Here is a 23685-nt window from a genome sequence, read left to right as displayed (position 1 = left end):
TGCACTGGACTTGTGCAAGACATTACATACGTGTGAGGAGGAGAACATCCAGGGATACGCACATAGTATGGTCAGAGAAAGACAAATACTATGAAATTTAGAAGGGTATTTATTAATTCACATTTCTGGATTTCCTGATTTCTGTTTGGATTTTCAAATCATTTAATATCAGTCTGAGATAATAAATCTCAGGCATGTCACTGATGGGAAAGTAAATAGCTAGAAAGATATACCCATACCTCTTGCTTATAAAGGACAAAATCCTAGAAGTACTCAGGAGAAGAAAGGAAGTAGGACAGAAACAGTCCCAGCAGCAGTATCCCTCACTGCCTCTGAAACAGTAATGTCAAGCTTAAAAAAAGAAATATTCCATTATTTCCCCTTCCTTGGGCTGCATGTATGTAGTAGAACTTCTCTTACTCACAGAAAACTGCTGTTTATGTGATAAAAGATGAAAGATTATGAACAGATTTTGTAATTCTATGCATGCATATAGCAGTAAACACTTGCTAAAGATCATTTGTGATCCTTATTAAACCTACATTTAGAAACAGCTTCAATAATGGAAATGAAACACCTTTTTCATGCTAATATACCAAATAACACATTTGAACTTAATGGGCTTGCACAGATCTGCTTCTAACACGTGCTTACAAACACAGTTTTTTACTGCTGTCCGCACTTACAGAATGTCCATAGCATCTGTGTTTGTATCCAGCCATAAATTATATAGCATAAATGTCTGTTATATGCTTGCTTAAACATTGGGCATTCCTGTGTACCTAACAAATATATCAATAAGAACAAAGGCCTGTGAAAGGTCTCCTTGGCAAACTGTCTTTTTGGTCCTACAGGGAAGATCTAAAGATGTTGAAGAGGCAACGTTTTGAAGAGTTATAGGCAAACTCCATTCAAAGTGCCACTTGCCTTTAGGGCTCTATTGCCAAATATTTCACACTTTTCCTCATCTCTTTGCAACTGAGACCCCAATACTGAAAGGCTTTGAAAGAAAAACCCAAAGTAGCTTTCAGGCAAGCTCACACCCCTCTGGTTCTCACATATGACACAGATAACAGATAAGTGCCACGCACTGAGCGTTTTCCAAGCCACATTACAGATATTACCCTGTATAAGCCAACACACCCTGAACAAAAGCTATGCTGAAGTATAGCTCCCCTTAGGCAACTTCGTTTCTCAGAAGCCAAAGACCAGGGAGTTCAAGACCGAGGTGCTCTATTCAGTGCCTGAGGCAAAAGAGGCTGCAAATAAACTCCAGTCAATCCCCAGAGGAAGTCCTTGCCTTGATGCCTGGTTAATAGTTAATACATAGGGCAAGTCCTCAGTAGCCAGGAGCTACCTGTGAGAAAAGCAGCATGCAGTTATAGGAAGACAGACAGCTGAAAGCTGAACCTCAACATCTACTGAAATAGCAAGAACTATTTCCATTAAAAATAATGTATGTTTTAATTAGTCTAAACGAGATATTTAGATACGACAATCAACAGGCCCTAGCATAGGTGTTCTCATGGGAGTGAAAGGCAGCCAGCATAATTGTTCACATACATCTGCCGTCCCAATACCGCGGTCTCTAAACAATAACACTTGGACGCCAACCTCCTTAAACACCGCCATGTTAAGAGCTGTGCCTGCATGAACGGTGACAGCATGCATGTATTGCATGGAGCACAATAAATGTGCTTCATCTCTCGAGCACATTTTCTAAAGAGCTCAAGAAATAACACACAGACAACACAGGACATTATTTTTCCCCCCTCTCTCTTTCCATTTCAGTAAGACTAACAGTGTGTCTGCAACTGAGCTTTTACTTTCTTGTGTCCCTCATCAGTTGAAGTGAATTGAGACTGATAAAGCTTTTTTAAAAAGAGGGAAGGAGAAAAGGTCAAGCATTTTCCCAATGCAAAAAAAGGTTCTCCTGCAAGCAGTAAGGGTCATTGCGAATGTAGCAGCAAATTAGACAATAGCCACTATTTTAATTTCCTATGTATAAACTACATTAGACTGGAGAATCTAAAGGATACTTGATAGATCTCCGTTTTCAATGCATGATTATGAAATAGGCAAATAAGTCTCTGTTGATTAATCAAATACTAAAATAGCATATAATCTTTGGGACTATACATGTTAACACTAAGTATTATTTGTATATCAACCACCAGATGAGCAATTTACAGTTAAAAAAACCCCAACAAAACAGCTAATGAAGTGGCCTGTTCCCACTGGAAAGCCTACACACATTCCATTTCTAAAGTTTACGAAGTAAATCAGCCATAATTGAGCATACCAAACCCATGACCTCCTGCTTCTATTTTCTTGCTTTATCTAAAAAAAAATTAATTATAATTTTTTTAAAAAAACATGGTTTCTCTAATGCGAGAAAAATTTTGTAGCACAGTGAAGATGATGGGAATTGTCAGAATTATCAATAAATCTTTCAGACAAGATCCCAAAGTTCAAACTTCCCAATTTAAAACCATTACACTCTATTCATATTGATTTTTCTTAGTACGTTAATAGTAACCTTCATAATTACATAGATTAAAAAGCATCAGAAGATGCTTTAAAAATACAGAAAACTACAACAAAACAAGATAATGAGACTTTAAACATGGAAATTAAAAACACAAAACATAACTGCTTTAAGAATTAAACATTATTTAACTGCAGGCTTCAATAAAGCACTTTTCAAAATCATTTGCACATGCAAATTGACAAATAAAAGCTAAATCCTATAACTATTTAGAAGCACTCTTTTCGTTGGCTAAAAGATACCTTCTAACTATGCATGAATCTGAACGCTACTATTGTTTTATTACAGTAGGGTCTTGAAACTTCAAAGGCGATGAAGACCCCAGTGAGGCCAAAGGCACAGAATGAGAAACCTTCTCCTTTCCAAAACGTTTATATACGCTGTGGTGGCTCGGACAACCATCGCTTAATTGTTTTTCAACTAGCTGATAACAGCACATTTCCTTCAGCACAGATATTTGGGCATTAAATACCGAAGCAGTTTGCCTGAGTAAAACTCCTGCTGACACCACTGGGGAGCTACCTAAATGAGATAGCTAATTTAAAGCTAGTTTAGATATATTTAAATAAGCAGCATTTACTAAAACACTGTTATGGCCTAATTAGACGTAGAATGTTTGACAGAAATTAAATACTATTCCTACATTACAGTTACGGCATGTAGACAGCACATTTAGAGATGAAGCCACTTGCCAAACCTTTTTGCATACCTGAAGCCCTCCTTTTTGGCTCCAGATAACCCTTCTTTTGAAGAAAGGTCAGCACATGCGCTGGGCTTTCTCAGATTGCTGTTTCTGATCGTATTTCATGTTGCTGACTCCCTGCGTGCCCTTAAGATTCAGCAGCCAGGGACCTTCGAAATCTGTCCGTGCTATACGATTACATGCGGTTTCAGAAGCAGCAGAATCATCAACATATAAGCCTATATTATTAGTACTCATAGTGATTTTTCTCTTATATACCCGTGCACAAGAGAACAGCACCACCACTGTGCCCCATTTTACAGACAACCTCTCACACAGGAGCCCGCTTAGGGATTCTCACTGTGCTGAAATACGGTCACTACTAAAGAGAGAGCACACAACGATTTTTTTCAAGGATGGATGGGGAAACTCTTAGATACATGCTCCACTCTGTAGCACTGACCCTTCATACAAGGCTTTTCAAAAAAGGCAACAACATCATTAAGTCTTCTGCAGAACAAATATATGTGTACTTCATTAATTGAGTGCAAAGGATTAAACCGACGCTATAAAACACCTTCACAACTGAAGTTTTTGAGATTTATTATCTTTTTGCTTGTACAGGTGTATTGAGATAACACTTGTTCATGAGAAACCCTTCCCAGTACAAATTGTGATGGCATATTAATTAGGCAATGTGTCTAGACTCCCATTAGAATTTTTCACCAAAACCAGCGAGTCCGTCTCAAACGGCTTAGCACACGGGAGTCCCATTCAGCTCCTGCTCTGAGTCAGACAGTATAAGGACTTGAATCTGGGTTTCCCTCTTCCAAAACACACAACACTAATTGCTCACAGACTTCGGTGTTTCACAAAAATACTTCAGATTTGGTTTACCCCAGTGGAAAACAAGGGGGTGGGGGTGTGTTTACAATCTTGCAAAGTTTTGCAGAAAGTTGCTTCCCTTTAAGCTCCATCTTAAACTTGATATTCTTTCTACTAAAGCTATCGTGTCTAACAAGTAGACATTTGGCCCAAGATGTAAAAAGAAGAGCAGGAGAGAAAGAGAGCAAACCTGTTAGCTACTTCTTTGCAGCTGAGAAAGATAAAATCAGATAAAAACACCTTGGAAAAGATGTAACAATAAGATAGGGCTGAAGGTTCATAGCTCTAAGTTCTTTAAGAGAGTTATAAAAAAAAAAAGAGAAAATCTCAAGCCTGAAAATCTGCTGCTACTTTTCTGTCAGTAGAGATATAGCTAAAAGCAGCAACAAATGCATTATATTGCTGCTGGCTTTTGAAGCAAGTAGTAAAATAACATCTGAGTTATTACAAAAGAGACATTAATTTAGCTGCATAAGCAGACAGGAAAGGGAAAATTCCAGTTCTGTCTAGTTGACATTAAAACTAGATACATCTGGAATTTAAGAGGGAATTCAAAACAAGGTAAATTAAAGCTGCTTCTTCTAGTGACAAGTAATTCTGTGAGAACCTCCTGTTTTTTTAAGATTGAAGTCAAGGAGAAAGACTCAGAGAGGTGATGGAAACACACCCTTAGAAAAAAGTCAAGTAATGAACCCAGAACGCATAACTTTTCATGGTTCATTATACTTTAGGCAAGGCTCTTGCAAAAAAAACAACCAAAACAAAACCAAGACTCTTGAAGATCTTTAGTTATTTCCAAACTTTTGGGGATGGACCATAATTTTGAAGTTATAAGCGGTCTTCATCAGAACTTCAGATCATATCTAAGACAGAATTGTTAATTATCTAAGAGGTAGTTGCCTTAAAACAAATTACACTGAGTTTTTTCACAAACTTTCCCTGTGAAAAAGATGGACGATGTTGTGCTATTTTCAATGAAGTTGTTCCTAATCTGCAAAGGAAAAGGAAATCCATATTCGCAGCAAAACGTAATGAGCATGACGCAGAGGTCATCTGTCAAAATCGGGGATGGAAAAGCAATCACTCCATACAGTGGTCTGGGCTTTGCAAGCGAGTGCATTTGACAGCTCATGGGCACCCCGTGGCCACCCATCCGTACCTTGACCCATGTGGGCCAGGTTGCGGCAGCGTGCTACGGGTGCCAGCGCTCATGGCATAGTTCTGCGCACACACAGCGTGGTGGGTATCTTTAGGCAAAGCTCCCATTGTCTCCCTACTCAAGTGAGATTGGGTCTTATCGAAAGCATAATTAAAACTAAATATTACTGAAAGATATTTCATGATTTCCCCCCTCTCATTCTAGATGCCTATTCTGAGAAGTTAAACTCCATAAAACCTCTGTGACATTTATTAGATGCTCTTTTTTTTTTTTTTTTTTTTTAAATGTAACTGGAATGGTGTTTGACTTTCTGCTTGAAATCCAGATGGATTAACCTCGTTTGTCTTCTCTGGTCCACTGGGTATAGTCACACACATAATACAAATGCACAGTTTTAAATTTAAAAGATTAATAGATTCCCAAAATTAAAAGTTAGGCAAATTGTGATAGGATATTACTCCCTTTCCTTTTCAGGAAAAGGGAAGCCAAAGGGTGGTTGTTGAAAATTGTAAGCTTATCTCATTTACTTCCACTGATTTTCTTTAAGTTTACCACCCGCAAAGATTTAATTCTTATACTTAATTAATCAGAATAATTCCTCAGCAAAACTTACACAGAGAATTTACATTTTCAGAGAGAGCCAGAAAGAACCAGAACCTCAATACTAATGAAAAGCATGTTGCAGGTAAATAAGGAAAAAAAAATTCAGGTAACAACTTATTAGGTAAAATCTATTGCTTGTGTAAACCTCCAAATTCAGTTAATGACCGCGTGGTTGTACTGCATTTGTAACTTTCAAATTCCAACGGACTATTAAGCGTTGAACCAATAGCAAGAATTTCTGCATTACCCAAGAAACGCGAACATTTTCAAAAACAGTTAAAAAACAACAGAAAAATGCATACTTACATTACTTCATACACATCTGTCCTGAAAATATTTTATTACAAGTTGTCTATCATGACTACAACTTCAAGACTGACTTTTCCTGTGTACACGGTCAAGTATCCTACCTCTATAATAAACCAGAAAGTGACATAAAATTGCAAATAAATCCTGAAAATTAGCAGGTAGTTGTTAGAAAAAGATCTGTAGAACTGAAGTAACATTCTCTTTAAAATTATCAAAAGAAGATAGTTTGGTGCAAGACATTTTATGAACAGAGCAACTGTACTCAGTTGTACACAGAACTGTTCGCTTGCTTCTTAGAAACTGTATTTAGTTTACATTGACATTTTTTGCAAGATATCAATTATATAATATTTTTCTCTCTGTATCCTGTCTTCCTTCCTTCAGAATATGATTCTTCTAACAACTTGCAAGATTTCATTCTGCTTTTTAATCTTCAGAAAAGCACCTGCAGTTCTTGCAAAAAGTGCTGCTGCAACCACCTTACTTATGTGAGAGCCCAAAGTGGCGACACCGTGGAAGTTCACGTTATGGAAAGAGAAACAGGGGAGAGAAAGAAAGGAGATGGCTCCACAGAATTCCGGTAAGACTTCTTTCTTGCAATCGGCTTTACATGGCTGGATGGGAAACAATGTGAATTGCAACAACACATTGCAGATAGATACAGAAATTCATTCTCACACCAAAGATTCGATGTTGAGTTCTCTGACTGAAGTCTGCTGTTATGCAACCAAAAAAAATATAATAATTATAGAGTTATAATATGACACAAGTAAAAATTCTTCTTTGCAAAGGTTTAAAATTCTGCTGCGGTAGTTGTGAGCTGTAGGGTCCCAGCCCAGGAATCCAATCCACAAACATTCCAAGCCATTCAGCTATTTCTGAATGACAAAACAAACATTTGACAGGTATGAACGTGCAGTATCTAACGTTAGGAAGTTGATCTCTTTCACTGAAATTATGTTTGCTGAGAGTACTTGAAAAGTGACTGTGTCACACCATACCAAATTCTTGCTTCAGATTGATCTGCTAAGTAATAAATTACCATTTGAGCTGAGTTTCTGTATTAACTAATTCCAAATAAACATTGTGCAAAGAACATTTCTATTCGGTTTGGGCCTTGGTCCTGCACAATGAACCTCAATCCACTTACAGGGTCTGGGCAAGTACAAGGACCTGCTCTCACCCATCTAATAATTACTAAGTGTATGTTTTACTGTTTTGCCAGTCCTGAGCCCCATTCTGCTTTATGATGAGATACACACCATGGGGAATTAGAATGAGTTTACAATACATACACATGCATTAAATATTTGGGAAGCATTTTTATAAATATTTGACTGTTCTTATTTCAGGTTTGGCTGACAGGCTGATGACAGCAACATTGTAAGTGAAGCGAATGCAAAACACCCATGCTCCTTCCTGGCTGGAACAAACTGATTATAAAATTTGGATGAACAACCAGAGCATGTGCTTTTTTAGTCACACAGCTCTTTCCTTTATTCGACAGCTAACGTACACCTACTTAAAAAGAAATAAAGCACCATCCAAATTAGTATTCCCTCATTAATTTCCTGGGTATAGTGTCTTAACCCATTAGATAAGTGTTTCAGTTTGTTATTCTTTTTTATTTTTTAAATCATAAAATCTGTTAATTAGTTTTTACGATTCAAGTTTTGGGACTCTCAGGAAAGCTTCACTTTAAGTGCATGATGTGCTTTTCTTTTTGACCAGGAAACTATTTTCAGTGCTTGCCAACCGCGAGCATTGCGGCATCCTGAGTCAGGCAGGCCTATTACCCACCAAAAATAGCGATTGCCTTATGAAAATATAAATAAGTGTCAGTTTATATAGCTGATTCACTCTTTTTTTCCATTTCTGGAGTTACACAGGCTTGCTTTTTCAAGATTTCCTTTACAAACTGGGAGACTTTCCTAGGAAACTAGAAAAGTTTATTTATGGTGAACATTAAGACTTTTCACCTAAGACGACAGCTTAAATTTTCAGTAAGTCATATATGGTAATATTTCTTTAAAAAATACTTGCAAATGTTGATAACTAGCCACCTTCTTGAATTACTCAGTGTGTCCTAGTACAGCTTATACTGTGATTTGTTGAAAGTTTTCCAACCTTTTCCCACTTGTCAGCTTCCACAAAATCTAATTTGGCATATATTTCACCTCCATGTAATCTGAGCTTTTGAAGAGCTGTGCTGCCATTATGGCTTCTCCTTCACTTAAGGAGTGAACAAATTTTTTTTAAAAAAAATGTTCTGCTACTCAAATAGAGTTAGAACTTAGGTAAGTTTTCACTAGAGTTACATTTCATGAAAGAAATAGTCCAAATAGTCCGAGCATTTCATCAGACCTCACCTGTTTGCCAGAAACACAACATTTAGCACGTTTAAACATACCTGCACATGCCAAAAGTACATGTGGAGATGGAAACCTCCACATTTTCTACTCTTCTTCTGGTAAGACTCAACGGACATATAACAACGTATTAAGAACAAAATACATAAAGGGCCTAGAAAGGTTGGTGTGTTTTTTCCTAGGAAACTTGTAGGGATTCAAATATTTCCAGTCTATGTGGTTCAAAAATTTACATGGCTTTTATCCCTTAAACAGAACTTGCATGGACACCAGTGCTTGTGATCTCAGAGGTTTAGGAGCTAGATGCTTTCACTTCTATTTTTAATAGCTAAATTGACAAAGGACGGAAAGAACTACGGATCGGTAAGCCTAACTTTCACAAAGATGGATATATCCATTGTATGTGGCTAAATACATGCATTTCCACTGTCCTCTGAGATCTGTGTGTTTGAGTGAGTCGACCGAAGAACTGCAAAATGAACTTTTCATTTGCCTACACAGTTTATCTGTTACATACGAAGTTATAAATCAGTTGTATAGGACAAAGAGAAGTTAAATGCCTTTATTGCTTTCCTGATAAAAAGAATAAATCCCATTTGGACTGTCATATTTTAAAAGCTAAAAATATTATGTGTTTTTTAAAGAGGCAGAACTGAATTTAATTAAGAAATTAATTTTCAGAACATTACATTATACAACAAATCTGCAAATTTCAGCGTCTCACGGATTCCGAAATAGCAGAAACTGTTTTCTTAAGGCTGAAAAGAAACAGCAGTGAAATTTTAATTTAGCTGTTGACCGAAGCCATGCCAGTAGAACAGTGAAAATCAATGTTTATGTGTACATGCGCACATGGACAAAGTAGATACCTTTTACAGGATAAATATTTTAAGTATCCTTAAGTAGTTGTATCTTGCATTCATGCCATGCTAAAAATGTACTCTATTTTCTTGCCAGAATAACTGATGCATCTTGACAGTTCTACATACAACATAGACATTCAAATATATGATGGATTGGAGGAAGGGATTTGATGGTTATCTACAATTATGCAAGCTTTTTTTTCTTTCTTTCTTTTTTAAAGGGAGGTTGGTTACAGTTTGGAGACAGTTAGGAAAAAATAATTTTCTTTTATTCCTTGCTTATGGGTCTACTCATGGTGCTAGTCACAATTCAAGTTTGCGTGGAGCACAGAAAGTGGCTGTCAAAAGCATTCCCCACATGAATGTTCATTCATAAATCAATTTCTCATCCCCTTTGAGCTGTTAGCAAACCTCCTATTTTTCCCCCACTTTGGCTTTTTATCAACATAGCCTTAGTTAAGGCGGACACACTTACACAGGAGGAATATATTTTCAGATAGCTTTCCCTATTTTGTATATACTTCCCACCTAGCATACATGAAAAGCCAAAAGTAATGTGATCGTTAACTTGTTACTTCACTCATTAGGAATTTTGCTTGGAAGGGTTCAGATAGAAAGCACTTACTCTGTAACAAGCATTAGAGAACTGAATATAGCACTGCAAGAGCCCAACAAATGTCCTTTTTCAAAGAAAGGTTACATTCGCGTACATTTTGTTCTAGTTGCTCATGTGCCAGTTCATATTTTTTACATGAATTATTAATGAATCTTTGTGAGCAGACGGTAGAAAAGGGAAATAAATGATGTAAAATTAAGCCTTTGCCCCCTTCCCCCCCAGGTGTAGCAAGGATTCAGCTAGGAGAACTTAAAGAGACAATGCATGAAGGACATGGGGTAGGGTAGTCAAAATAGTCTGTATTTACTTGTTTAGGTTTCCCAGATTGGCTTTTAAACAACTTCTAGTTTGCGCACCTTGTAGTCTGTGCACCTGCTGTCATCTGATGAAAAGGAAGGAACAAATGAACCTTAAGATGTATTAACTGTCCATTTTATCTTTCTGTCCACGATCAGATGAAAAAAACCCTCGTACTATCATGGTGTCCAGCGGGCAGAAATCACAGTTATGTAGAAGAGCAAAAATACTGTGAAAATAAGCTGTGGAAGTAGTATCTGCCAAAGGCTGACACGTTTTAATTTCCAGAGAGTTAGCAAAAAACAGGATACTGTCCAATTCTGGTTAGCAGCTGATTCTGAGAAAAGTGATTTTATGAAGAAGTGAAAAAGAGGAAAAGGCTGTCCTGGATGAACTCCTGCATACACACTTAGACACACGTGTTGCATATAATCTCATCAGCCTTCAAAAATAAAAAAGCAATTTTACAATATTGCCCACAGTACTATTGTGTTCCTATTGAACCCTGTCATACTTCAGACTAAAACCCTGTCATTTTGATTGTTAAAAGACTTCTACCCAAATATCATATTATGTACCAAAAAACCCCACCAGGAATAATAAAGTCATATGCTCAGAAATTCAAATTATTTAGTTTTACATAATTTTAGTAGATGGGTTATAGGAGAACCTTAGCTAAACTTCCACATGCACACTTTGTAGTTCTGAAGAGGGAAACATGGAAAACTAAGCACATATGTATGATATGACTTCCCTCTGTAATTGCTCGAAAGCCAAATTTGAGCCTTCTGGAATTTGTGGTGTGGTGTCAATAACTCAAAATCTGCATCAGAATTTGTGGCCCATGTCTAAAATTACTTCTCTTAAATTTCTCTCATGCCTGACATTTACTTCAGTACTCCAAAGATCAAAATGATGAACTTGTAAAGACCTTCCATCTCAGCCTTGGTAGTATCTTTCAATTGACCATGTGAAGAATAAGGACAAAACACATTATAGGGCAGTGGAATTAATTAACTGTAAAATGGTATGCAGCAGCTTACCGAATCTCTGTCTCTAAACTCTGATCTTATTTGGGTGGGGGGTGGGGAGCGGAACATTCTAAGGCGACCTAAAAACACCCCAGGCAGCAGCAGCGGATCTTCGGTTTTGTTCGTAACTCTGAGCTGAAAAACCTCATCTGTCTGGTCTCATCTTTGAACTAAGTTCACAGTGATCTTACATTTCTGTTACTGTGTATTTTGCATCAATAATGTAGCAACAACTCCATGAATTTTGTGCTACATTTCTTTTATTCTACCTATACTCTTAGGCTAAACACTACTACTCTTTGAACTATTACAGATTTCCAGTCAAAAACACTTCCCCTCAAATCCACAGGCAACCATCTCCAAGCAAATGGCAATGGTACCCTGTTCAAAATTTGATCCCATGTATTCTTTGTGAGTCTGAATACCCCCAAGAGCTTTACTCCAGAGACCTCCACAGGGCTAGTTTTACCCATCTGTAAACTATACTACATATTTTTCAATACAAGTTTTCTCCTAAAAATGTACAAACAGGACTCTGAACTACTGTTATCTTGAAGCAGATTAAAAGGAGAAAGCACAGAAAATATTTGTTTGCAGATGCATTTTGACCTAAAGTAATTTACATACCTTCATAGCCCTATTACATATCTACGGATACAGAGCAACGTACGAAATATAAGTACCAGGAGTAGCACACTGAAGTATCAGAAAAGGGGAGAGGCCCCAGAGGTTGAATGGAGGATGAGCAGAAGGCATTCCTACCACAGAGCATACAGCTCTGCTTAAAATCCTCCTGAAACACAACCTCCACAAATTACCATAACTGGTCCCACAGCATTAGCAAGTGGCTGCAAAACCCCTCTGTAATCTCCAGAAAACATTAAAATATAAAGCCTGTGGCAGTAACCAAGGCTCTTTAACATAAATAACAGCGGTGTGTTTGGCTGAATTCTCCAAACTCAGGCCAAGGCTGAGGCCTTCTTCGGATGCAAATTCAATTTTCTTCCTTTTTTGACCTACAAACCTACTAAGTACACAAGATTTGTGCATGACATTGCTGCTTTCTGTTCTGCCCAAGTGGGTAGAACAAGAAAATATATACAAGTAAAATATATACAAGTAAAAATATCTTTGCTTTATACTGTGTCTAGATGAGACAAGCAAGAAGGGAGAGACATGAGAGAAACGACCCTATCCTTTTTCTCATCACCTACACCCCCTCTTTCCAGCCCGCCTGTTATGCCGTTTACTTCAAACAAACCACCCAACATGCTGTTACGAACAACGTGCCTTTAATTTTGCCTAACTGAATTAAAAGCCTCTCTTGTGCAGATCACTACAAGTGACTAAATTTTCATTACTGTCTCCAATTTCCCCTTTTAAATCTCAAGGAAAGCCTCCTAATTGCGGGATGAGAGCCTTATTTAATTACAAGTTGTTGTTCAGCTGCGGCAGTTGCTTGGGTAGGGGAAAGAGGAGGCCGCACTGACAGCAATGGCTGTCCTCGCCACCTCCTCCCCGCACTCCTGCCTCAGTAGAGCAGGGCAGTTCGCATGATGAGTCCCGCTGCCTCGCTCAGAGGCAGCCACGATTCCAGTTGCGATTAGGAGGATGGACGTGGCCAAGGTCTTCACTCGGGTACCATCCTGCTAACAAAATGGTGGTGAATCCACCACAGAAACAAAGTGCTCTTTCCTCACGAGAGCTTTAAAATAGCTCCTCGTTCAAATAAAAGCCTGCCTTACCTGCAGTTGGGAGCTGTGCCTGCAGGATGGCAAAGAACGCGATTCTCCTCAACTTCATCTTGCCGGCCCAGCGGTGCTGGGGAGCGGGAAGCTGTGGGACAAGGAGAAGAGGTGCCTCCACAGGCTTTGCTCGTCTGCTGGCGCCGCAGGAAGCTCACCTCCTATGAGGGCTTGCGGAGTCCACCTGCCGGCAGTGCCGCTGAAGCACGCTCCTTCCTCTGCCTCTGAGGGCTGGGGTTTGCATTCGTGGTATTGATGTTCGGGGTTTCCTTTTTTTTTTTTTTCCTTTTTCTTTCTTTCCTCTGTGCAAGATGGTTTTGGGTGGGGTTCTTTTTTTCCCCTCCAGTTTCACTGATGCTTCTGAGGATATGCCAGTCAGAAGCTACTGATCGCTACGTGTGCCCTAGGAAGGCTACGTGGTATCATATTCGGCCTGACTTCAAAAAGGGTATAACTATATAACTACATCCAGCTTGCAGTATGGCACAAAGAGAAGTTTAAAATTGAAAGTTATAGTCACTCCTGAACACGTAGCTGGCTAAAGTGGTAAAGATATAAAGTTCATTTCTAAATGTAATTGAAATACGGCCTTACAATGAGCAACTGAAAGTGGCTGTGCTCTCAGGGCTATGGTGTCACCCGTGTCAGGGAGAGCCAGGCTCTGCCAGTCCTTACAGATGGCCTACGTAAAATATAAAACACTACCACAACTGGTGCTCCTTGTCTCATCTCGATCATGCCCATCTATGAAACGGGAATGCCTTTTGATGTGAACACATCACATCTTTGTGTTTTAAAGAGTATCAGAGCTTGCAGAGCTCTGGAGCCATTTTGTCCTCCAAGCCACCACAGCCCACAGGGAGGAAAGAGCCTGTGTCATCTCTGTGGGAGTGCACAGCACGCACCTCCTTCTTGCTTGGCTTGAAACAGAAAGCTTGGCTACACGTGCCACTCCTACCTACTGAGTGGGCCACAAGGTAATGTTCTTGCTGCTTGAAGCTGTCCTCTAGCAACAGATCCGGAGGCAAGCCAGCGTGCCCCAGGAGCGAGATGAGTGGTTCAAAGGTTGCCGCAATCTGTGAGCTAACAGGGGTTTTCAACCCCGTGCTGTAGGCTGCTCCATTAACACCATGCTCAGTCAACTAGAGCCAAGCAGGTTTGCCCAGCAGCTGAGCTGGGAAAGCCCTGTTTCCCACAGGTCTATGTCCTCCATCTAGCAGCATCACAGCAGCGCCTCACATGCTACCCTAAGCCCCCGTGCCTCCGTGGGGCCAGGCAGTGGGCACGCAGCCCCCAGGTAACACACCTACGTGCTGACTGACTGACTAAGCCAGTGGCACGGTGTGAAACCGAAAATGCCCTGTTTTTTTCTGCTGCTCTGAGGGGAATAATAAGATCGCTGCAGCCAGCTGCACAAAACCACGAGTAGAACAGGTTACATTCGAGTCTCCTTTGTTTAGTTGGATTGATGCTGACCCAACCCCCCCCCAGGTCAAAAGCAGTCGGGGTGGTGGCAAGCAGCAGGCAGAGCCAGGAGAATCACAACGCTTGTTTCCTTGCAAAGCCAAGCTAGTGATCAAATCAGGCAGTATTAAAGCAGCACTCTGTAGGAGCAGTGAATAACCACACAGGCAACGGAATAAGCACACCTTAGTGGTAACCTAGCAAAGGTCACTCTGGAGAATGCTTCGCACCATGCTCTGGATAAACACAACCTGATTTGTGTTAACAATGTTAAATCATTTTATTATGTTTTTACCTGAGAACCTCATCGTGCTTTTCAAATTAGCCCTATTAAAGCAGTTAAGTTTTTACAGATAAAGAAATTAAGTATTAAGGGAGGGGAGGGAAAACAAGACACTAGAACTCAGAGTGAACCAGGAATCAGTGACACCCAGGAGTTGCTAGGGGGACGGGTTTGGGAAAGGGGGGTAATTGCTGTGTGTTGATTTTCTTTACAACAATGACAAACACAAAACCACAACACACAAAAACAAACAAACAAAACCACCCCCACAGAACAACCAAAAAAACCCCAAAACAACCCATAAAAAAACCCAAACCAAGCATCAAATAATTTTTCAATGCGTAAGGGGAAAAAATGAAAGGGGAGATCCAAGGTGTGGTTAGGGGTACTTTCTCCTCAACATTTCTCACTGTGTTATTATTAAGAAGCAGGAACAGCTAATAAAAGGATTCACACAGCGCAACAGAAGGGAGTAAAAAACCCTGCATAATGAGATGAAATCAAGAAAGATAAAATCTGGATGAGGAGATACTGGACAGAAGCAATTTCTCCAGCAAAGCGTTTGGGCATTTGTATGAAAAATCATACCACTTGACACAGTGTTGCCAACTCTTACTTTGGAAGAAATTTGACATTATTGTGCTCTTTTCAAATATGAACAAATGAAAATTTCCATATTTATGAACAGAAATAAAAAGTACATTTTAGACAATTGTGAATGAGAAGAGCTTGAGAGCATGACTTTGACGCATATTGAAGCCTAAAACTCAACCCTCCCTTCCCCAATCAAAGTACAGTTGGCTCAAGAGAAGATTGATAAGTGTTTACAATTGCAATACTATTAAAACATTTCCGTATTAGAGCTTAGGCTGTGAGGAAGCACAAGTATCCTAATGAGTAATTGCTTTTTTTTTTTCCTTTGCCATTTCTAATTCTTAGAAAACAAAGAAAAAGAGGAATGTGCATCCCCAGCAGGTACAGGAACAGGACTGGTAATACTATTTCCCAGTAATATGAAGACAACTGGCAGGGTGAGAGTTATTGCATGTATAAGAAGTAAGGATTTATAATCCTTTGAAAGCAAAGTAAATTGAAGTTCTTGGAAGAAGACGACCAAGAAATTTGCCATACTGCTGGCTGGAGTAATGAAGGCTAATACAATTCATATTATGCTTTTATTTAATAATTATTGTATATTGTACCAATACCAAAATTATTATTGGTATTACTAGTATCAAAACCCCAGCACTGCATTCTACTCTGCAATACCTAGGCAGTACTGCTGAGCCTGTGCTCTCCCCCAGCCTTGGGAAGGGCTTCCTTTGTAGCTCTTCTACCCCAAAAGCTGCAAGGAAAGGCTGGAGACGGGCTTGCTGCTGGGTGAAGGGCAAAGCACTGCCCATGAAAGCCACCATGCATTGAAGCTGAAAGGGGTGTCATTAGTCCCAGAAACGGCTCTGCCTTGGTACGCAGCCTATATTCCAACGGGAGCTGTTTAAGAGTCCTTTATGTTGCTACCCCACAAAAAAGAAGATTGGCCGAAATAAGAAATTAGTAAGAAGAAAAAGATCCCTGCTCCCCCTGCAAGCTGCCTAAATCTCACTGACACCTTATCCAAAAGCTAAAATAATATCATACTTGTTATTGATATTTTTGGGTAACGGTGTTTTCAGAAGAGCAAATGGCACTGCTCATCACTATTCTGCTGACCCTTGTCTCCTCCTGTTATTGATCATAGCTTCTCCCTCCGGCAGAAAGCCAGCAAATTATCACTTTGAATAAGGAGTTGAGGCCAAAGGTAAGGAAAAGGAATGAAGAGCTGTATAAGAAAGGGAGATTAATGGCAACAGTAGGCACACTGGAGAACAGCAGCTGGCCCAGTGTGTTTTGATGTCTAGATAGGGAAAGGTCAGAGAAATAGAGTATATGGACTTCATTTAGAAGTGTGGGTAGAGTCAGAAAACGGCTTTGCATGACAGTGCCCCTAGAAATTCTCTCCTCCCCGTCCCTCAGCTTTTGAAATAAGGCAAGCTTATCATTATAATTTAAATACAACAGACATATAGAAAAGAGGACTCACGCTTGCATTACGAATTATTCTCACAACAAGCACGGCATGGGAGATGCAAATGACATGCAGTCAAGGAGTACAGAAAAAGATAAAGGGGAAGTGGTCTCTGCTCTAGAAAGAGGCTTTTCTGTGTTCATGCAGCTTGCAACTACACAATGAGGAATGATCTCCTTAGAACATCGACTTCTTTTCAGCCTTTTTGGTCTTTGCGTCTCTGGGAACTACATGGCATAGGAAAAGCTTTGGCACCTTCTGCTCACGCTGTGCATTAGGCAATCTCATACACACACTTTTACCAACAGTTTAAACCATACTGAGGTTTCAGTTTATTCACTTCAGTCAGATCCCAAGAACTTTGTTAACGCCAGACTAGAAATGAATGCTAACACCAGTTCGGCTGAACCAGCAGCTATTTTTCTCAATACAGACAAGGCCACTGTGGAGACATAAAACCCTCCTGCCGGGTTAAGAAAAGCTCTCAGCTAAACTTGACTCTTTATCTAAACATACAGGTGGAGGAAAGCACATTTCAAGAATTACCTGCGCTGGGAAGACTGCAGGATTTGATCTATGGTTCCTGACACAGAACAGGTCAGGGAATTGAAGTGGTCCCCAAGTGCAATTCAGTTTTGCTTAACGCTAGTTAAGGTGCAGCTCATTATCCACAAGGATAACACCTTCCATAAAATAGACAAGGCCTGAATTCAGCGGGTTCTGTGCATCAATATGCCATTCTTTCTCCGGACACAAGAAATCATGGAATAGCTCTAATGCAAGGGGCTGATTCATTCCCAGAAGCATCCCCTTTTCATGCTTACCGGTTATGCTTTGTGGGGAAAAAAAAAAAAAAAGCAGGGTTTGCAGTTTTAAGAGGAAATAAATGAAAACTAAAAAAACAAACTCACACCACAGTCAAGCTGACGATTAAAAAAATAACTACACACTGCCCTCTGGCTCATGCTTTGCTACCGCAGAGAGCTCGCCTGTAATCATCACCACGGACTGCTGGGACTGAGAGCAGGTCAGCTATCAAAAGTTCTCCTAAGCCTATTTGATACGGTTTGCACTCGCAGGCCAAATTAATACCTACATCACCTGACGGAGGAGCCAGCCGGCTGCAGAGCTGGGGCAGCCCAGGCAGGCTGCAGAGCCTGGCCCCGATCCAGCGGGGAGTGCCGGCTGCCTGGCCAGAACCAACTCAACAAGTGGCAAAATCCTTTTTTGGAGATGCTCACGCAAAGATAACGGGTGTTAAACAAGCAACGATTTTCTCCCGTGAGCAGGCTGCAGCCCCCAGCAAGGAATGCCAGTCACACAGTAGACTTAATACACGGAAAAGGGAAAGTCTGCTGTTTGCTACGTGTAATCCCACAATTTTTATTGACAAATCGTTGTGGACTGACAGTCCCACGTTGCTTCACCGCGTTTCAGTGCGCTGCAGTGCCTTACAGTGAAGCTTCACTGTGCTATAATTGGGTTCGACTGTGTTAATCCCCTTGGAATGCAGCAATTAATACTTATTTAGTGATAATTGCTGCATTCCAAGAGGATTAGCCCCTGCCCCGCACTTTTGCCAGCATCACAGAGAGCTGGAAAGAAGACAGGGTCTAACTGCAGGTCTTGCTTTGCAGCTCCCAACAGGGAGACAAGACAAGTTGGTCTTGCTACAACTGCTCCCCTCTGTGTGTGAAAACACTGCTTTTCCAAGGAAAAAAAAAAAAAAAACAAAACAAACCCCACTTGACTGTTGCTACTCCTTGCAGCTGCGTTGTGTAAATAGAAACTCTGCCACATCCGAAGAGAGAAAGAAAACACCAAAACCAAACAACAAAAACCAGACACCTGTGCACCATAAAGATGAACACGACCATGAGTGTGTGTTTCCTATGGGAGATGATAAACATGCCCTGAAAGTGCCATAAGAAAGAAGTCTTATTTATTATTTGGGGGGGCAGGGGAGTTGTGACTAGCAGTCCCCCCCTTCCTGCTTCAGTTTTAAAAATGTTCAGTGCAGCATGGGTTTTGGAAACCTATAAAGGAGATGTTAGAAGAAACTTAACACATACCCTCTCTGAACACTAAGTTTGGAGACTACTGAACATGTAATGCCCAATTCTTTCCTCCCCATGAAGCCTGTGTGATCTGCTCTAGAGCTGTTTGATTTTCAGATGCACTGAAGACACTGCTGCTTTTATATCTAGAAGAGTTCAGGAATTTTACCACTAAAGACACATTCTGGAAATGCTATTTATAAATATAAAAACATCTTCAGCATTTTCTTGCATGGCCCTATAGACTGTAATGGATTGATAAAGTTGTATCTTTCGTGAATATAAAAATATCATGAAGGTAGATTTTAAGACCTGTATCAATTATCTTAATTTCCTTTATTTTCTTGTCCTCTTCACCCCTAACATATACCTCCTCTACGTTTTTCAAATGCTTGTCTGGGGGAGAACTTAATTAAATTAACTAGAATTCATTTAAGCACCTAAATTAAAAAAAATACAATTCATGCTTGATTAGGCAACTTGTTTTGGCTACATGACAGCTGTACAGAATTATACAAGGTTCTTATAAACATATACTACAAGTTTTGTGCAGTTATTTCTCTATTTCTTATCCCTACACAATTGCTTCATTTCAATCTAGAGACAGCTCCTTTTTAATACCAGGTAGTGTTTAAGAGGTTCCATTGGCGTGAAACATTATAAGTATCTTCAGTGTTTTCCCATAAATATACATGCTTACACATACAATCACATACATACTACCTAGTATTTCTTGAAAGTCTGTCTTCCTCCATGCTTGCCCACGTACACTCTCTGTGTAGGTTTGTCAAGTTACTCTGCGTTTGTAGCAACTAGAAGTCATCCTGGATTTTTGTGGGTTTTTTCTTTAGAAAACTAAACATCTAAAGGTTTACAAGTGTTTTACATGAACCATGCAAACTACTATCTTCTTTTTCTTTCCTTTATCTATAAAAATATAAGAAGTAAGAGTGCTGAATGAGTAAAGTTACAATCTGAGTCAGCGGCAGGAGCAAAACTAACATGAAGTAGCCCTAGACCTGTATGGGTACAGCAACCACATTACTGAGTTTGAGGGAGACACTCCCCCACATCAACAAGACCTGCAGCAGTTGTTGGACCTCCAGCCATAAGTATGCCATCTCTAGTTTAAATTGGAGGAGTTGTATGCAAGAGTAAGCCTGACAGCCACAGGAATCAGGAGCAAAGAGTAACGGGGAATTAATTGTTAAGGCTTCTCTGTCTGGGGCATGAAGAGGTGGAGGGAGAAAAATAAGTCAGAACAATCACTAGAGCCATCAGGTTCTTTGAGTAAAAAGAAAATATCCCCTAAATAATACAAAGTGTCATCAATTCAGATACTAACTGCATAACTGGCACCAGTCAACCAGAAGACTCCAGCCAGCTCTGCAACCAGCACAGTTAAAGTCCCAAGTTTTTAAAAGCATAACTTCTATACCTTAAATATACATTAAATGGGTTTTGTTTCCTCTCCTGAGCTCCCAATTGTCATAACATACATAGGCACTTTGTGGCTTCGGGGTCCCACTATCTGGTTCAAAATCTAAATCAAACCAGGTCAAAAAAATCTGACAGAAGCAAGCATCCAGACAACACAGATCTGGTCTCCACAGAAAACCAGGCTACAAAGAACACCAACTACCAGCCTGAACAAACGAGCCTTACGCTCTGCTCTCACTACCCTGCAATACTCAACACAAAGACTCTAAGAAAGCCTCTAGACAAAACCAAAGTTCTTAAATCAAAAAGCCCTGGGAATTGCCCCAGGACTGAGTTTCCCAGCAGGGAAAAGCAGGTACCAGGGAGCACCACAGGCCAGCAGCTCCTCCAGAGCAGGAGAGCTGGCAGGGTCAGCAACAGCCCAACCACCACAATACACAGCCCCACAGTACCTGGGCAAGAAGAACGGGTTGGATGACAGCAACCAGGGCCAACCACAGCTGAGACAGGTTTGAGGTGAAGTCGGTGGGACCATGCAAACGACAAAGGTCCAAGCTCCAGCACAAGTCCCAGGCAAACAGAGGAAGCGTCAAAGTTTTTCCCAGCTCTGCTTCACCACCCAAACACCTGCACACAGTCAAGGCACTCCAAACCACTGCTCAAACCACCCATCTCCAACAGCATTGATTAGCTGTGGGAAAGTACAAGTCAGAGTCAGGTGGTTTAGATCAGCCTAGGCAAAGCATCATCATGCTAACAAACACCTTTATTTTAGATTGCTGTAGTTAGTCAGTACTGAGAGAAATAAAAACTATTGAGCCTGGAGGTTGTTGTTCTTGGTTGATGTTCTGAGGCATTCTATACCTGTCTCCTTTTCTTTTACTCGAGTTTCTTAATTTACAAACCTTTAAATCATTTTCATGGATATTACTTCTGAACACTCTGTAGTGCAAAACAATTGCAAAACACAAAATAGATGATGAATGCCTCGTTTCTAGCAGCCAGCAGGCTGCTGCGTTTATGGAGGAAGGCACTCGTAATGTAAAGCACCGTGGAAAAAGAATTTGTTCTCATCATGCCCCCTGTCGTATGCTTTTCCAGCATCTTTGAGTTATGATGACTCCAATAGCCAAGTTACAGTACAACACTGTCAACAGTCAACCCGACTGCGGGTCAATGGTACCCTCTTGTGTTCAACAGGAATACAACAGCTTGTTAGATGTTTGAATCAGTGTGGTGTTACTCAGGAAAAAAACCTGTTGCAAGTAAATCCATCAAGTTATGATTAATACTTTTTGTATCAATCTAATATTCTTACTGAGCTACCCCTGTGTTTTATTGTGAAAGTACAACATTATAGATCTAAGAAATTAATTCAGGATAGGACTGAATAAAGGATTAAACTGACACCTGATACACGTAGGCTCTATTCTGCGATAATGTAGCATGTTGCAAGGAAGCAAGGAAGCAAGCCTTACGTTGAAATACAACAAAGAGATTGAAAATCAAGAGGTAGAAACACAAACACATCACTGAGCAAGATTAGTAGACAAAGGAAAAACATGATGGTACAGTTAGAGAAACAAGCTGAGATTATCCTGATGTAGTTTCCCAGTTAAAAAAACACCCCATGCCTTCCTAAGGTGCTTAAGGTTACACTGTGTCTCAGATTCTTGCCTGTGAGTGGAGATAGTTAATTTCCTGGGTGTGGAGAGTGACTTCATTACTATTTAGAACATGCTCATGTGCCATGGTAGAGGGTATGTATAGCCACAAGTCAAAATGCTGATTCATTGTTTACAGCTGAATTAATTTCTTACACTCGGCCTCTTCTACTCTAAGCTACAATATTACTTCTGGGCATTAGGAACAATGAAACACGCTCACAAGCAAATTCCTGAATGAGTCTAATAAGACAAAGGTGAGCACAGGGAGAAGAAAAGGTGAGGAGAAATAGGACAAAAGCTGATGACTTTCCTGAGTGAGTGATACTAACATTTCCACACCTACTACTAAAGGAGAAAACAAGAGATACCCTAGTCTACCTTACATTCCACTTCTACATCCAAAAATCTCTTTACCCAAGTGTTCAATGAGACCCACAGGTACAACTCCAGATAGTTGTTCTCCAATGAACCCTCAAATCCAGCTCAGTACGTGTACCTTAACCAGTCTGTTGTTCACCACTTTCCAGAAGAAAGATCTGCCTGGAGTCCTCTCAAATTTCAAATGCAGAGAAATTTGTATGATCTAAAACTGTTTCAATATAATGCAGTATCATTACAAAACTGTTTAGGATGAAATGTTACCAAAAAAGCCCTTCATCTCTGTGGTGGGTTAGCCCTGGCTAGAGGCCAAACGCCCACCAAAGTCAGTCTATTACTCCCCTTCTCAGTTGGATAAGGGACAAAATGCATATAAAGAGGCTCAGGAGTCAAAATAAGGACAGGGAGAGATCACTGTCAGCAATGACGTGGGCAAAACAGAGTCAACAGAGTGAAGAAGGAAAACTCTCTACTTTATTACACTACACCACAAAGAACAGTGAAAACGGAGTCGGCAGCTTGACCAGATCTTAAAACAAACGTAACCAGATCTTGAAACACTTTCCCCCCTCCACTCCCTTCTCAGCAGACTTTAGTCAGGATTTTGCTCCCATCTTCCCCCTGCTCACAGTACAGGGGGGCAGGGACTGGGAAAAAATGGGGTTCTTGGTTACTTCTTCATGAGCTGTTTTCCTTTTCTAGATCTTAAAACACCTCTACCTCCCCACGCCGCCCCCTCCCCCCCCCCCCCCAGCTCCCCTCATAGCAGACTTCACTCTAGTCGTGATTTCACTCCCTTCTTCCCCCTTATCGTAGCACAGGGGGGCAGGGACTGAGAAAGACTCAGTAATTGGTGGTATGAATGGGAACATCAAATCTGACAAGACATGCAGAAACAAAACAAGCTTTCTTCTGTACCAAGCCCTCAAATAAGAGTGATTCTTTTAAAGGTGGTGTACTGGGTTGGGCTTGGATATTTTTTTTCATAGTAGTCTGTGTGCATCTGCGTTCTGAATCTGTGATAAAACCAGCACTGATAACACACCCATGCTTTAGTTATTGCTTAAACAACATCAAGACCTTTGTGGCTTCCCACCCTGGCCACCAGCCAGCGAGCTGGGGGTGCACAAGGAGCAGTGGCACAAAACAGCCAGGACAGCTGAGCCCAACCAGCCAAAGAGATAGTCTGTATGATGTCATGCTTAACAGATAAAGCTGGGGAAA

This window comes from Gallinula chloropus (genome assembly GCF_964237585.1).
Source record: "Gallinula chloropus genome assembly, chromosome: 1".
NCBI classification, from domain to species: Eukaryota; Metazoa; Chordata; class Aves; order Gruiformes; family Rallidae; genus Gallinula; species Gallinula chloropus.
The sequence above is the reverse complement of the archived record's forward strand: the minus strand, read 5'-3'. Positions refer to the sequence as shown.